Source organism: Cherax quadricarinatus, chromosome 5 (genome assembly GCF_038502225.1).
Source record: "Cherax quadricarinatus isolate ZL_2023a chromosome 5, ASM3850222v1, whole genome shotgun sequence".
NCBI lineage: Eukaryota > Metazoa > Arthropoda > Malacostraca > Decapoda > Parastacidae > Cherax > Cherax quadricarinatus.
In genome coordinates, this window is record NC_091296.1 from 12322232 (window position 1) to 12336770 (window position 14539).

At 43.8% G+C, this 14539-nt stretch overlaps 1 protein-coding gene across 3 annotated transcripts in view; it reads right to left on the minus strand.

Moving 5' to 3' along the window:
- The window catches only part of LOC128684855 (uncharacterized), a 503715-nt gene extending 489386 nt beyond the window's left edge, over positions 1-14329 (minus strand). For all 3 annotated transcript variants that reach the window (XM_053771165.2, XM_053771164.2, XM_053771163.2), the window contains exon 1: positions 14145-14329. The gene's annotated coding sequence lies outside the window, so the exon portion shown is untranslated. The remainder of the gene's footprint in view (positions 1-14144) is intronic.
- Between the last annotated feature and the right edge of the window lie 210 nt (positions 14330-14539).

Consider the following 14539-nt stretch of genomic DNA (forward strand, 5'->3'; position numbering starts at 1 on the left):
CCATACATAGCTTTAAGAGGTATGATAAATCTCATGGAGCAGGGAGTGTGTGGACCTAGTGGCAACCAGTGAAGAGGCGGGGCCAGGAGGTATGACCCGACCCCTGCAACCACAATTTGGCGAGGCTGTTTAACTCTATATATCCTTGGTTAGGCCTCATTTAGATTATGCTGCACAGTTTTGGTCACTGTATTACAGAATGGACATAAATGCTCTGGGAAAACGTACAAAGGAGGATGACTAAGTTGATCCCATATATCAGAAACCTTCTCTATGAGGATAGACTGAACATTAAAATGGTATAAAATACCGACAGGTTGTTAGGTAAGACACATATAAAACAGTTAGGTATCTTTATTTCGGAACGTTTCGCCTACACAGTAGGCTTCTTCAGTCGAGTACAGAAAAGTTGATAGAAGCAGAAGATACTTGAAGACGATGTAATCAGTCCATCACCCTTAAAGTTTTGAGGTGGTCAGTCCCTCAGTCTGGAGAAGAGCATTGTTCCATAGAATGAAACAATATCATTCATATTGTTTCATTCTATGGAACAATGCTCTTCTCCAGACTGAGGGACTGACCACCTCAAAACTTTAAGGGTGATGGACTGATTACATCGTCTTCAAGTATCTTCTGCTTCTATCAACTTGGTTTGGTAATAGAGTTGTGGATGAGTGGAACAAACTCCCAAGTACAGTTATATAAGCTAAAACGTTGTGTAGTTTTAAAAATAGATTAGATAAATACATGAGTGGACGTGGATGGGTGTGAATTGGACCTGTTTAGCTTGTGTTACTGGGTCAGTTGCCGTGTTCCTTCCTTAAGTGAATGTGACCTGACCTGACTAGTTTGGGTGCATTGGCTTAAGCCGGTAGGAGACTTGGACCTGCCTCGCATGAGCCAGCAGGCCTGCTGCAGTGTTCCTTCTTTCTTATGTACAGCAGGGGTAAGTGAACAGGGACAGCAGGTGTAAGGAAACACGCCCAGCATTTCCTCCCATGTTGTTGATCGAACCACGGACTCTCAGTGTGAGGCCAGAGCGTTGCCAACCAATCCACTGGCCCTTCAAGGACGTCAGTACACCCTCCCGTAAGAGGTTATTTGTGAAATTATTAGGATCCTGGCAACAATTTGCAACAGTTCCTCACGTGTGTGGAAGGTTGCACCCAAATGTTTTCAATGCATTTAAATCAATGATCTAGCAAATTGCCAACTACCAAACATTACTACCGACTTCTTTCATTCTAAGTAAGTTTATTCAGGTACAATTACATATAGTTACATAAATTATCATATGTGGCAACATATATGTAGATTGTCTAGGATAACCCAAAAAAAGTCAGTGACTTGTTTCCATTGAGGTCCTTGGAGTTTATGTTTAAGGCCTATCGACTTGTACACGGGTTAAGGTAAAGATCCAGGTCTGGTCATAAGAACATAAGAACATAAGAACGAAGGAACACTGCAGAAGGCCTACTGGCCCATGCGAGGCAGGTCCAAGTCTCCTACCGGCTTAAGCCAATGCACCCAACCTAGTCAGGTCAGGTCACATTGACTTAAGGGAGGAACGCGGCAACCGACCTGGTAGCACAAGCTATCAGGTCCAACTCACACCCACCCACATCCACTCATGTATTTATCCAACCTATTTTTAAAGCTACACAACGTTCTGGCCTCTATAACTGTACTCGGGAGTTTGTTCCACTCATCCACAATTCTATTACCAAACCAGTACTTTCCTATATCCTTCCTGAATCTGAATTTTTCCAACTTAAAACCATTGCTGCGAGTCCTGTCTAGGCTAGATATTTTCAGCACACTATTTACATCCCCTTTATTTATTCCCGTCTTCCATTTATACACCTCAATCATATCCCCCCTAATTCTACGTCTTTCTAGAGAGTGCAGATTCAGGGCCTTTAGTCTATCCTCATAGGGAAGGTTTCTGATACATGGGATCAACTTTGTCATCCTCCTTTGTACATTTTCCAGAGAATTTATATCCATCCTGTAATACGGTGACCAAAACTGTGCAGCATAATCTAAATGAGGCCTAACCAAGGATGTATAGAGTTGAAGAACAACCTGAGGACTCCTATTATTTATGCTTCTTGATTTGAAGCCAAGGATTCTATTAGCTTTATTGCGAACACTTATGCACTGTTGTCTTGGTTTCAGATTACTGCTAACCAGAACTCCTAAATCTTTTTCGCAATCCGTAATATTAAGATCTACATTATTTAGTTTATATGTGGCATGGTTATTGTCCTGTCCAACATTTAGAACTTTGCATTTGTCTATATTAAACTGCATCTGCCACTTCTCCGACCACTGCATCAGTCTATTCAAATCTTCCTGGAGTGCTCGAATGTCCTCGTCAGAATGAATTCGACGGCCTATTTTGGTGTTATCGGCAAACTTGCCGATGTCGCTCTTTATGCCCTCATCTATGTCGTTTATGTAGATTGTGAACAGCAGGGGGCCCAACACTGACCCCTGTGGAACACCGCTCGTAACGCTTCCCCACTCTGATTTCTCCCCATTTATGCAAACTCTCTGCTGCCTATTTGTCAACCATGCCTCTATCCAGGAAAAAATTTCTCCTCCTATTCCATGTGCTTTAATTTTCCTCAATAGTCTCTGATGTGGGACCCTGTCAAAAGCCTTACTGAAGTCCATATACACAATATCATATTCATTACCATGATCTACCTCCTCAAATACCTTAGTGAAAAAAGTTAATAAATTCGTAAGGCAGGAACGCCCCTTTGTAAAACCATGCTGAGATTCGTTGATTAATTTATGCTTTTCAAGGTGGCTACGAACTGCCTCGGCAATTATTGATTCCATAAATTTTCCCACTATGGAGGTTAGGCTTATTGGTCTATAGTTCGAAGCTAAGGACCTGTCACCTATTTTGAAAATAGGTATCACATTTGCCATTTTCCACTTATCTGGCACCATGCCAGTTTGTAGTGATATGTTGAAAAGATTAGCCAAAGGTGTGCTAAGCTCCTCTTTACATTCCTTTAGAACCCTTGCATACAGTTCATCAGGGCCTGGGGATTTGTTAGGTTTTAATTTATCTATTTGCCTAAGGACCATGTCACTTGTGACCCTAATCGTGCACAGTTTATTATCGTCCTGTTCTACATAATTTATCATTACTGGAATATCGCTGGTATCCTCCTGTGTAAAAACTGAGAGGAAGTATGTGTTAAAAATTCTACACATTTCCTTATCACTGTCAGTGAGCTGACCCGAGGAACTTTTGAGTGGGCCTATCTTGTCCCTGATCTTACTTCTGTATACCTGAAAGAATCCTTTTGGGTTAGTCTTCGATTCTCTTGCAACTTTAACCTCATAATCTCTTTTTGCTTTTCTAATTCCCTTTTTTTTCTCTCTCTTTAACTGAATATATCGATTTCTTAATTGCCCCTCTCCTCTTTTGATTTGCCTATATATGCCTCTCTTTTGACCAATCAGATATTTTAATCTATTGTTCATCCATTTAGGATCATTTTTGTTTGATCTGATTTCCCTATTTGGAACATAATTTGACTGAGCAGCTAGAACTATGCCCTGGAAAGCATCATATCAGCAACCATCACCACCTACCTGACCCTTAGTCAGGTCATTCCAGTTCAGCCCACCTAAGTAATTTTTCAGTCCTATGAAATCAGCCAAGCGAAAGTCAGGGACGGAGACTTGATTGCCATTATTAGGGGAATTCCATGATATATTAAAACTGAGTGATTTGTGATCACTTTCCCCAAGCTCATCATTAACCTCAAGATTATTAATTAGCGTTTCCCTACTGGCAAGAACCAAGTCAAGGAGGTTATTTCCCCTAGTAGGCTCTGTCACAAACTGTTTTAAAAAACAATCCTGGATCGTATCAAGAAAGTCACCTGACTCTAAATTTCCTGTCAAATTGCTCCAGTCAATCTGTCTATAGTTGAAATCTCCCATTAGCACAACATTTTCGTTTGTAGATGCCTTACGAATTTCGTCCCATAGAAGTTTACTGCACTCCCTATCAAGATTTGGGGCCCTGTAAATCACACCCAAAATTAGTTTTTCTCGGCCCTCGAGAAGCTGTAACCAAACAGATTCAGTGGCTGACGCTTCTAATTTAATATCTTGTCTAACACAACAATTTAAATTGTCTCTGACATACATCGCTACTCCACCACCCTTCCTGTTGACCCTGTCAGTGTGGAATAATTTATAGCCTTGTATGTGACATTCAGAGGGCATCTCTCTATCTTTCAGATTGAGCCAGGTCTCTGTTATAGCAATAATATCTGTTTCCTGCACTTGCAATTAATCTTAGCTCATCTATCTTATTTCTTACACTCCTGCTATTAGTATAGTAAACCTTAAGGGAGCTAGTCCCTTGCTGCCCTCTGCTGTCCCCCTTTGTTTGCTGAACTGATCTATTGTCTTTATTTATAACTTCATGCTGAATGCCTTTTATACATTTACTGTTTCCAACCCTAGTGTTGCAACCTGCTTGTTTCCCACACACACCCATACCTCTATCTTCCATCAGTTTAAAATCATAGGCATTTCACCAATGGCCTTCTCAATCGAGTCTGCAAGTGCTACCACCCCTGCCCCAGAGAGATGTACCCCATCCCTTGCATACATATCATGTTTGCGATGTATGCTCAATTTATTCATTAAAATGTCCAATATTAAGAGGGTTTTTCCAGTCATTTTTTTATGCAAATGGCAAAAGATACTTACGCAAACCAAACGAAGCCCAGAATAACCCAACCTAAAATATCTATGAACATCAAAATGGTATACAATACCGACAGGTTGGTAGGTAAGACACAGGCAACAGTTAGGCAACTTTATTCCAAAACGTTTCGCCTACACAGTAGGCTTCTTCAGTCGAATACTGAAAGTAGACAGGAACAGTAGAGATGTGAAGATGATGTAATCAGTCCATCACCCTTGAAGTCGTAGAATTTGAGGTTGTCAGTCCCTCAGCCTGGAGAAGTTCAGTTCCATAGTCAGGAAATATCTAACGTAGCGTAACTTACTCCGCCAGAGGTGGAAGCGGAACTTGCGTGCCTTTGTTTACGTTCGCTGTGATTAATAAAGACTCATCTCACTGACTCAATACTAACCGTTGATTTTGGTCCTGACCAGAAATTCAAGTAAAAAAAATGCTATTATTTTTAGAAGTATGTCCTACGATTACAATTTGCACAATAATTTAGTGTTTTCCAGGATACTGATACATTTTTTTTGTATTTTAAAAGTAAAAAAAAAAAATGCATGTCTGGATATTAGCTAATTACACCCCTAGGTATGCATCTACATGTGTATAGCTACACGTGCACATTCACACCTGCTTGTGTACACACCTGTTGGCATATACATACCACTCGATGCTGATACACATATACTCTAATAAACAGATGAATGATTACACACACACACAAAGGGATGTTAGGAAGTATTTCTTCAGCCACAGAGTTATCAGGAAGTGGAATAGTCTAGCAAGTGATGTAGTGGAGGCAGGAACCATACATAGCTTTAAGACGAGGTTTGATGAAGCTCATGGAGCAAGGAGAGAGAGGACCTAGTAGCGTTTGAAGAGGCGGGGCCAGGAGCTGAGTCTTGACCCCTGCAACCACAATTAGGTGAGTACACACACACACACACACTACCAGGGTGAGAGGGGAGGACGAACCAGCAAGACTGGACCTTGTATTCACCCTGGGCAGATAAGACATTGAGGACATCACATATGAAACTCCCCTAGGAGCTAGTGACCACATGGTTCTGTGCTTTGAATACATAGTAGAGTTACAAGTGGATAGGGTAACAGGAGTTGAATGGGAAAAGCCAGACTATAAAAGACGGGACTACATGGGTTTGAGGAACTTCCTGCAGGAGGTTCAGTGGGACAGAGAACTGGTAGGAAAGTCAGTAAACGAAATGATGGAATACGTAACAACAAAATGCAAGGAGGCAGAGGAAAGGTTTATTCCTAAGGGCAAAAGAAATAATGGGAAGACCAGAACGTGCCCCTGGTTTACCCGACGGTGTAAGGAGGCAAAAAACTAAGTGCAACAGAGAATGGAAAAAGTACAGAAGGCATAGAACACATGGAAATAGGGAAATTGGTTGCAGAGCCAGGAACGAGTATGCACAGGTTGTTGGGAGGCTTCGTGGAGATGTGATGGTTGGAGTTAAACACACTTGTTGGATGGTAACACTTATATTAGCAGTGTGAGAGGGGGAGCCCAGACTGCCTGTGTTGCCTTGTCGTAGACCTATGGGTGGAGCGAGGAGGAAGCCGGGAGTGCTCACATGCAGCATCACGTGACGTCACACATGCTAGTCACTGAGCCTAGCAAGGGGTCAACTATGTAAAACATATGGATGGTACTATGATACTCAGATAACATATACATATACAGGGGATCAGCAACTATGCTGACAGCTCGGTCGTGTTACATATGTCGTCTCGACATACAGTACTATGCTATAGGCTGAACAGGCAGGTGGCTCTGGGCTGATTCTATATAATAGCAGACATATGTAACTTAGAACTAATGGATGGTATCGTAATGGGTGGTATCATAATACATTACGAATTATAAGAACAAATCATAGTATAATAAAGGATGGAATTGATCAATCGATCTGTATTCATGCACTCTACATATTCTGAGGAAGAATATATATTTACAAAGGTGAAAGTAATTAACAGCAAAGGCAAATCTGGCACGCACAGATCATTACTGCTAAATTCTCAGAATTCGGAGGGAACGTGAACACAAAAAAAAAAAAATCTGAAAACTGATCAGCTAATAACAAAACACACAGTTGACAACTTCATTCATCTTGGACATCTAATTATACAGGCTATGTACATTTAAACCCAACTCTGCGAGGGTAAGATTTACATATGCAGAATGGTTATCGTCTTTGGGAGGATCGCATTCCTTTGCAATGGCTAACACATGCCTTGATTGAGGGAGATCTGAACAAGTATCTACAAAAGATACTTGGGGGTTTCTCATTACTTGCTGTATACGCAAAGAATAACGACATTCAGGTTGATCATCTGACTGAGTATTTGAGGTAGAGGGTACAGAGTCAGGAGATTGTCAGCATCTGTCACATTAGTCTGGGCAGAAATATCATCCTCAACATCTCATACTAACTTCATATGATCTAAATGCGATTCTTTATACTGACCCGTACTAATTTCTCTAACCTTATACTTATTGCCACTGATATGTTCAACTACTCGATAAGGACCAACAAACTTTTGATCGAGCTAGGCATTGCGGATGTTTTGTTGAAGTTAGTCAGCATTACTCTCGAACCCACTTTAACTTTGGTTGGCTTAGCAGGGCTATTACTCTTGTAAATTCTGCTGTTGACTTACGAAGTGTCTCACGGATTCTTCTAAAAACACTTTGAGCTAAGCTGGTACGAGTTGCTATGAAATCATCGGAGTTGTAATTGGGCTTCGGTGCAGAATATAACAACTCAAAACTGTTGTATAGCCACATCAGGAGGAAGACAACAGTCAAAGACAAGGTAATCAGACTGAGGACAGAAGGTGGGGAACTCACAAGAAACGATCAGGAGGTATGTGAAGAGCTAAACAGGAGATTTAAGGAAGTTTTTACAGTAGAGACAGGGCTCTGGGAAGACAGCACAGAGGGGAACATCAACAGGGAATATACCAACAAGTGTTAGATGACATACGAACAACGGAGGAGGAGGTGCAGAAGCTGCTAAGTGACCTTGATACCTCAAAGGCAATGGGACTGGACATCTCCCCATGGGTCCTTAGAGAAGGAGCAGAGATGCTGTGCATGCCCCTAACCACAATCTTCAATACATCCCTTGAAACTGGGCAATTGATGAAAACTCACACTCACACGAGCTTTTAAATCTCTGCACAAAATTCAATTTAAACCAGCAAATAATAGAGCCTACTAGACTGGAGAATACACTAGACCTCATCTTCACTAACAATGATGATCTGATAAGAAATGTCACCATATCAAAAACAATATACTCAGATCACAACATAATTGAGGTTCAGACATGTATGCGTGGAGCCCCAGACCGACATAATGAGACTAGTCACGAGGGAGCATTCACCAAATTCAACTTCAATAACAAAAACATAAAGTGGGACCAAGTAAACCAAGTCCTAACCGATATAAGCTGGGAAGATATACTAAGCAACACAGACCCCAACTTATGCCTAGAACAGATTAACTTGGTGGCACTCGATGTATGCACAAGGCTTATTCCTCTAAGAAAAAGGAGGAGTAGATGTAAAACAGAAAGAGACAGGCACTCCCTTTACAGGCGACGGAAAAGAATAACAGAGCGGCTAAAAGAGGTCAATATATCTGAAATGCGTAGGGAGACACTGGTCAGAGAAATAGCAAGCATCGAACTTAAGCTAAAGGAATCTTATAGGAGTCAGGAATCGCGGGAAGAACTAAAAGCCATAAATGAAATCGAAAGAAACCCAAAGTATTTCTTCTCCTATGCCAAATCAAAGTCGAGAACAACGTCCAGTATTGGGCCCCTACTTAAACATGATGGGTCCTACACAGATGACAGCAAGGAAATGAGTGAGCTACTCAAGTCCCAGTATGACTCAGTTTTTAGCAAGCCGCTAACCAGACTGAGAGTCGAAGATCAAAATGAATTTTTTATGAGAGAGCCACAGAATTTGGTTAACACAAGCCTATCCGATGTTATCCTGACGCCAAATGACTTCGAACAGGCGATAAATGACATGCCCATGCACTCTGCCCCAGGGCCAGACTCATGGAACTCCGTGTTCATCAAGAACTGCAAGAAGCCCCTATCACGAGCCTTTTCCATTCTATGGAGAGGGAGCATGGACACGGGGGTCATCTCACATTTACTAAAAACAACAGACATAGCCCCACTCCACAAAGGGGGCAGTAAAGCAACAGCAAAGAACTACAGACCGATAGCACTAACATCCTATATCATAAAAATCTTTGAAAGGGTCCTAAGAAGCAAGATCACCACCCATCTAGAAACCCATCAGTTACACAACCCAGGGCAACATGGGTTTAGAACAGGTCGCTCCTGTCTGTCTCAACTATTGGATCACTACGACAAGGTCCTAAATGCACTAGAAGACAAAAAGAATGCAGATGTGATATATACAGACTTTGCAAAAGCCTTCGACAAATGTGACCATGGCGTAATAGTGCACAAAATGCGTGCTAAAGGAATAACAGGAAAAGTCGGTCGATGGATCTATAATTTCCTCACTAACAGAACACAGAGAGTAGTCGTCAACAGAGTAAAGTCCGAGGCAGCTACGGTGAAAAGCTCTGTTCCACAAGGTACAGTACTCGCTCCCATCTTGTTCCTCATCCTCATATCTGACATAGACAAGGATGTCAGCCACAGCACCGTGTCTTCCTTTGCAGATGACACCCGAATCTGCATGACAGTGTCTTCCATTGCAGACACTGCAAGGCTTCAGGTGGACATCAACCAAATCTTTCAGTGGGCTGCAGAAAACAATATGAAGTTCAACGATGAGAAATTTCAATTACTCAGATATGGTAAACACGAGGAAATTAAATCTTCATCAGAGAACAAAACAAATTCTGGCCACAAAATAGAGCGAAACACCAACGTCAAAGACCTGGGAGTGATCATGTCGGAGGATCTCACCTTCAAGGACCATAACATTGTATCAATCGCATCTGCTAGAAAAATGACAGGATGGATAATGAGAACCTTCAAAACTAGGGAGGCCAAGCCCATGATGACACTCTTCAGGTCACTTGTTCTATCTAGGCTGGAATATTGCTGCACACTAACAGCACCTTTCAAGGCAGGTGAAATTGCTGACCTAGAAAATGTACAGAGAACCTTCACAGCACGCATAACGGAGATAAAACACCTCAATTACTGGGAGCGCTTGAGGTTCCTAAAACTGTATTCCCTGGAATGCAGGCGGGAGAGATACATGATTATATACACCTGGAAAATCCTAGAGGGACTAGTGCCGAACTTGCACACGAAAATCCCTCACTACGAAAGCAAAAGACTTGGCAGACGATGCAACATCCCCCCAATGAAAAGCAGAGGTGTCACTAGCACGTTAAGAGACCATACAATAAGTGTCAGGGGCCCGAGACTGTTCAACTGCCTCCCAGCATACATAAAGGGGATTACCAACAGACCCCTGGCAGTCTTCAAGCTGGAACTGGACAAGCACCTAAAGTTGGTTCCTGACCAGCCGGGCTGTGGCTCGTACGTTGGTTTGCGTGCAGCCAGCAGCAACAGCCTCTGGTCCACCAGGAGGCCTGGTCACAGACCGGGCCGCGGGGGCGTTGACCCCCGGAACTCTCTCCAGGTAAACTACCTGAGATATGGAAGACGGCAAATGTAGTTCCCATTTTTAAGAAAGGAGACAGAAACGAGGCACTAAGCTACAGACCAATGTCTCTGACGTGTATAGTATGCAAAGTCATTTAGATTAACAGGAGAAGAGTGGTGGAGCACCTGGAACTGAACAAAATTATAAATGACAACCAGCATGGATTCATGGAAGGCAAATCCTGTGTCACAAACCTTCTGGAGTTTTATGACACGATAACAGAAGTAAGACACGAGAGAGAGGAGTGGGTGGATTGCATTATCCTGGACTGCAGGAAGGCCTTCGATACAGTTCTTCACAAGAGATTAGTACAGAAGCTGGAGGATCAGGTGCATATAACAGGGAGGGCACTGCAATGGATCAGAGAATACCTGACAGGGAGGCAACAACGAGTCATAGTATGTGATGAGGTATCACAGTGGGTGCCTGTGACGAGCGGGGTCCCACAGGGGTCAGTTCTAGGACCAGTGCTATTTTTGATATATGTGAATGACATGATGGAAGGGATAGACTCTGAAGTCTCCCTATTCGCAGATGATGTGAAGTTGATGGGAAGAATTAAATATTTACGGATGAGGATCAGGCAGGACTACAAAGAGACCTGGACAGACTGGACATGTGGTCCAGAAACTGGCTTCTTGAATTCATCCCTGCCAAACACAAAGTCATGAAGATTGGGGAAGGTCAAAGACCGCAGACAGAGTATAGGCTAGGCGGACAAAGACTACAAACCTCACTCAAGGAGAAAGATCTTGGGGTGACCATAACACCGAGCACGTCTCCCGAGGCACACATCAACCAGATAACTGCTGCAGCATATGGGCACCTGGCAAACCTGAGAATAGCGTTCCGATACTTTCATAAGGAATCGTTCAAGATACTGTACACTGTGTACGTTAGGCCCATACTGGAGTATGCAGCACCAGTTTGGAACCCACACCTGGTCAAGCACGTCAAGAAGTTAGAGAAAGTACAAAGGTTTGCAACAACGCTAGTTCCAGAGCTCAGGCGAATGTCCTACGATGAAAGGTTGAGGGAAATCGGACTGACAACACTGGAGGACAGAAGGGTCAGGGGAGACATCATAACGACATACAAGATACTGTGTGGAATAGATAAGGTGGAAAGAGACAGGATGTTCCAGAGATGGGACACAGACACAAGGGGTCACAATTGGAAGCTGAAGACTCAGACGAGCCACAGGGATGTTAGGAAGTATTTCTTCAGTCATAGAGTCGTCAGGAAGTGGAATAGCCTAGCAATTGATGTAGTGGAGGCAGGAACCAAGGAACCATACATAGCTTTAAGACGAGGTATGATAAAGCTCAGGAAGCAGAGAGAGGACCTAGTAGCGATCAGTGAAGAGGCGGGGCCAGGAGCAGAGTCTCGACCCCTGCAACCACATTTAGGTGAGTACACACACACACACACACACACACACTCGTATAAACTTCGCATTGCACATAAAAATTTCGGTGTACATATAAATACTCTGAGATACACAACTTTGGGTGTATACACCCTTGTGATACACCTGACAGTGCATGAAACCTGCAGAGATATACACAAGAGTGGTGATAATAAAGCAGAAACACATGATAGGAGTACATGGGAGCACATGATGGGAGTACATGGGAGCACATGATGGGAGCACATGATGGGAGCACATGGGAACACATGATGGGAGTACATGGGAGCACATGATGGGAGTACATGGGAGCACATGATGGGAGCACATGATGGGAGTACATGATGGGAACACATGGGAATACATGGGAGCACATGGGAACACATGATGGGAACACATGATGGGAGCACATGATGGGAACACATGATGGGAGCACATGATGGGAACACATGATGGGAACACATGATGGGAGTACATGGGAACACATGATGGGAGCACATTGGGACATATGGGAGTACATGGGTGGCCTGGTGGCTAAAGCTCCCGCTTCACACACGGAGGGCCCGGGTTCGATTCCCGGCGGGTGGAAACATTTCGACACGTTTCCTTACACCTCCTGTTGTCCTGTTCACCTAGCAGCAAATAGGTACCTGGGTGTTAGTCGACTGGTGTGGGTCGCATCCTGGGGGACAAGATTAAGGACCCCAATGGAAATAAGTTAGACAGTCCTCGATGACGCACTGACTTTCTTGGGTTATCCTGGGTGGCTAACCCTCCGGGGTTAAAAATCCGAACGAAATCTTATCTTATCTTATGATGGGAGTACATGGGAGCACATGATGGGAGTACATGGGAGCACATGGGAGTACATGTGAGCACATGGAAGTACAGGGGAGCACATGATGGGAGTACATGAGAGCACATGATGGGAGTACATGATGGGAGCACATGATGGGAGTACATGGAAGCACATGGGAGGAGTACATGGGAGCAGATGGAGTACGTGGGAGCACATGATGGGAATACATGGAAGCACATGGGAGAACATGGAAGCACATGATGGGAGTACATGGGAGCACATGATGGGAGTACATTGGAGTACATGGGAGCACATGATGGGGGTACATGGAGTACATGGGAGCACATGATGGAAGTTTATGGGAGCACATGATGGGGGTACATGATGGGAGCACATGATGGGAGAACATGGGAGTACATTGGAACACAAGATGGGAGTACATGGGAGCACATGATAGGGGGTACATGATGGGAGTACATGGGAGCACATGATGGGAGTACATGCTGGGAGCATATGATGGGAGTACATGCTGGGAGCATATGATGGGAGTACATGCTGGGAGTACATAATGGGAGCACATGATGGGAGTGCATGATGGGGTACATGAGAGTACATGGGAGCACATGGGAGTACAAGGGAGCACATGATGGGAGTACATGCTGGGAGCATATGATGGAAGTACATGCTGGGAATACATAATGGGAGCACATGATGGGAGTACATAATGGGAGCACATGATGGGAGTACATAATGGGAGCACATGGGAGCACATGATGGGAGTACATGGGAGCACATGATGGGAGTACATGGGAGTACATGGGAGCACATGATGGGAGTACATGGGAGCACATGATGGGAGTACATGGGAGCACATGATGGGAGTACATGGGAGCACATGATGGGAGTACATGGGAGCACATGATGGGAGTACATGGGAGCACATGATGGGAGTACATGGGAGCACATGATGGGAGCACATGATGGGAGTACATGGGAGCAAATGATGGGAGCACATGATGGGAGTACATGGGAGCACATGATGGGAGTACATGGGAGCACATGATGGGAGTACATGGGAGCACATGATGGGAGTACATGGGAGCACATGATGGGAGTACATGGGAGCACATGATGGGAGTACATGGGAGCACATGATGGGAGTACATGGGAGCACATGATGGGAGTACATGGGAGCACATGATGGGAGTACATGGGAGCACATGATGGGAGTACATGGGAGCACATGATGGGAGTACATGGGAGCACATGATGGGAGCACATGGGAGCACATGATGGGAGCACATGATGGGAGTACATGGGAGCAAATGATGGGAGCACATGGGAGTACATGGGAGCACATGATGGGAGTACATGGGAGCACATGGGAATACATGGGAGCACATGATGGGAGTACATGGGAGCACATGATGGGAGTACATGGGAGCACATGGTGCTCCTTCAGTAACTCAGATGAGGTCAACAAACGTCCCTCATACACTCACCCTCTCAGTCACTAAACACCAAATATCACTCGATACAAGAGACTCAGATCGTGTCTCTGGGCACCAGGGCCTTGAGGTGGGGCTCACCCAAAATTCTGGCTCATAAGAGAGTTGTATCAGAGGCATAAAGTGCCACAAATAACAAAATATTGGGTAGACTTGGCTTGAGTACCGACCTCGCCATTTGCAAACGACAACTGAAAACATGGGAAGGAAATGTTCAGGTTATCGTACGTTAGTCAAGTAAAATGACATTTAAGCTACTTTTTTGCCATACTGAACGATTATAATTTACTGCATATTATATATAATAAAATGATCATGTCCATAAGAGAGGATAATACAGGTATCATAGCCCGGCACGTCTTCTTAATCAATATTTAAGTGTGTCTTGT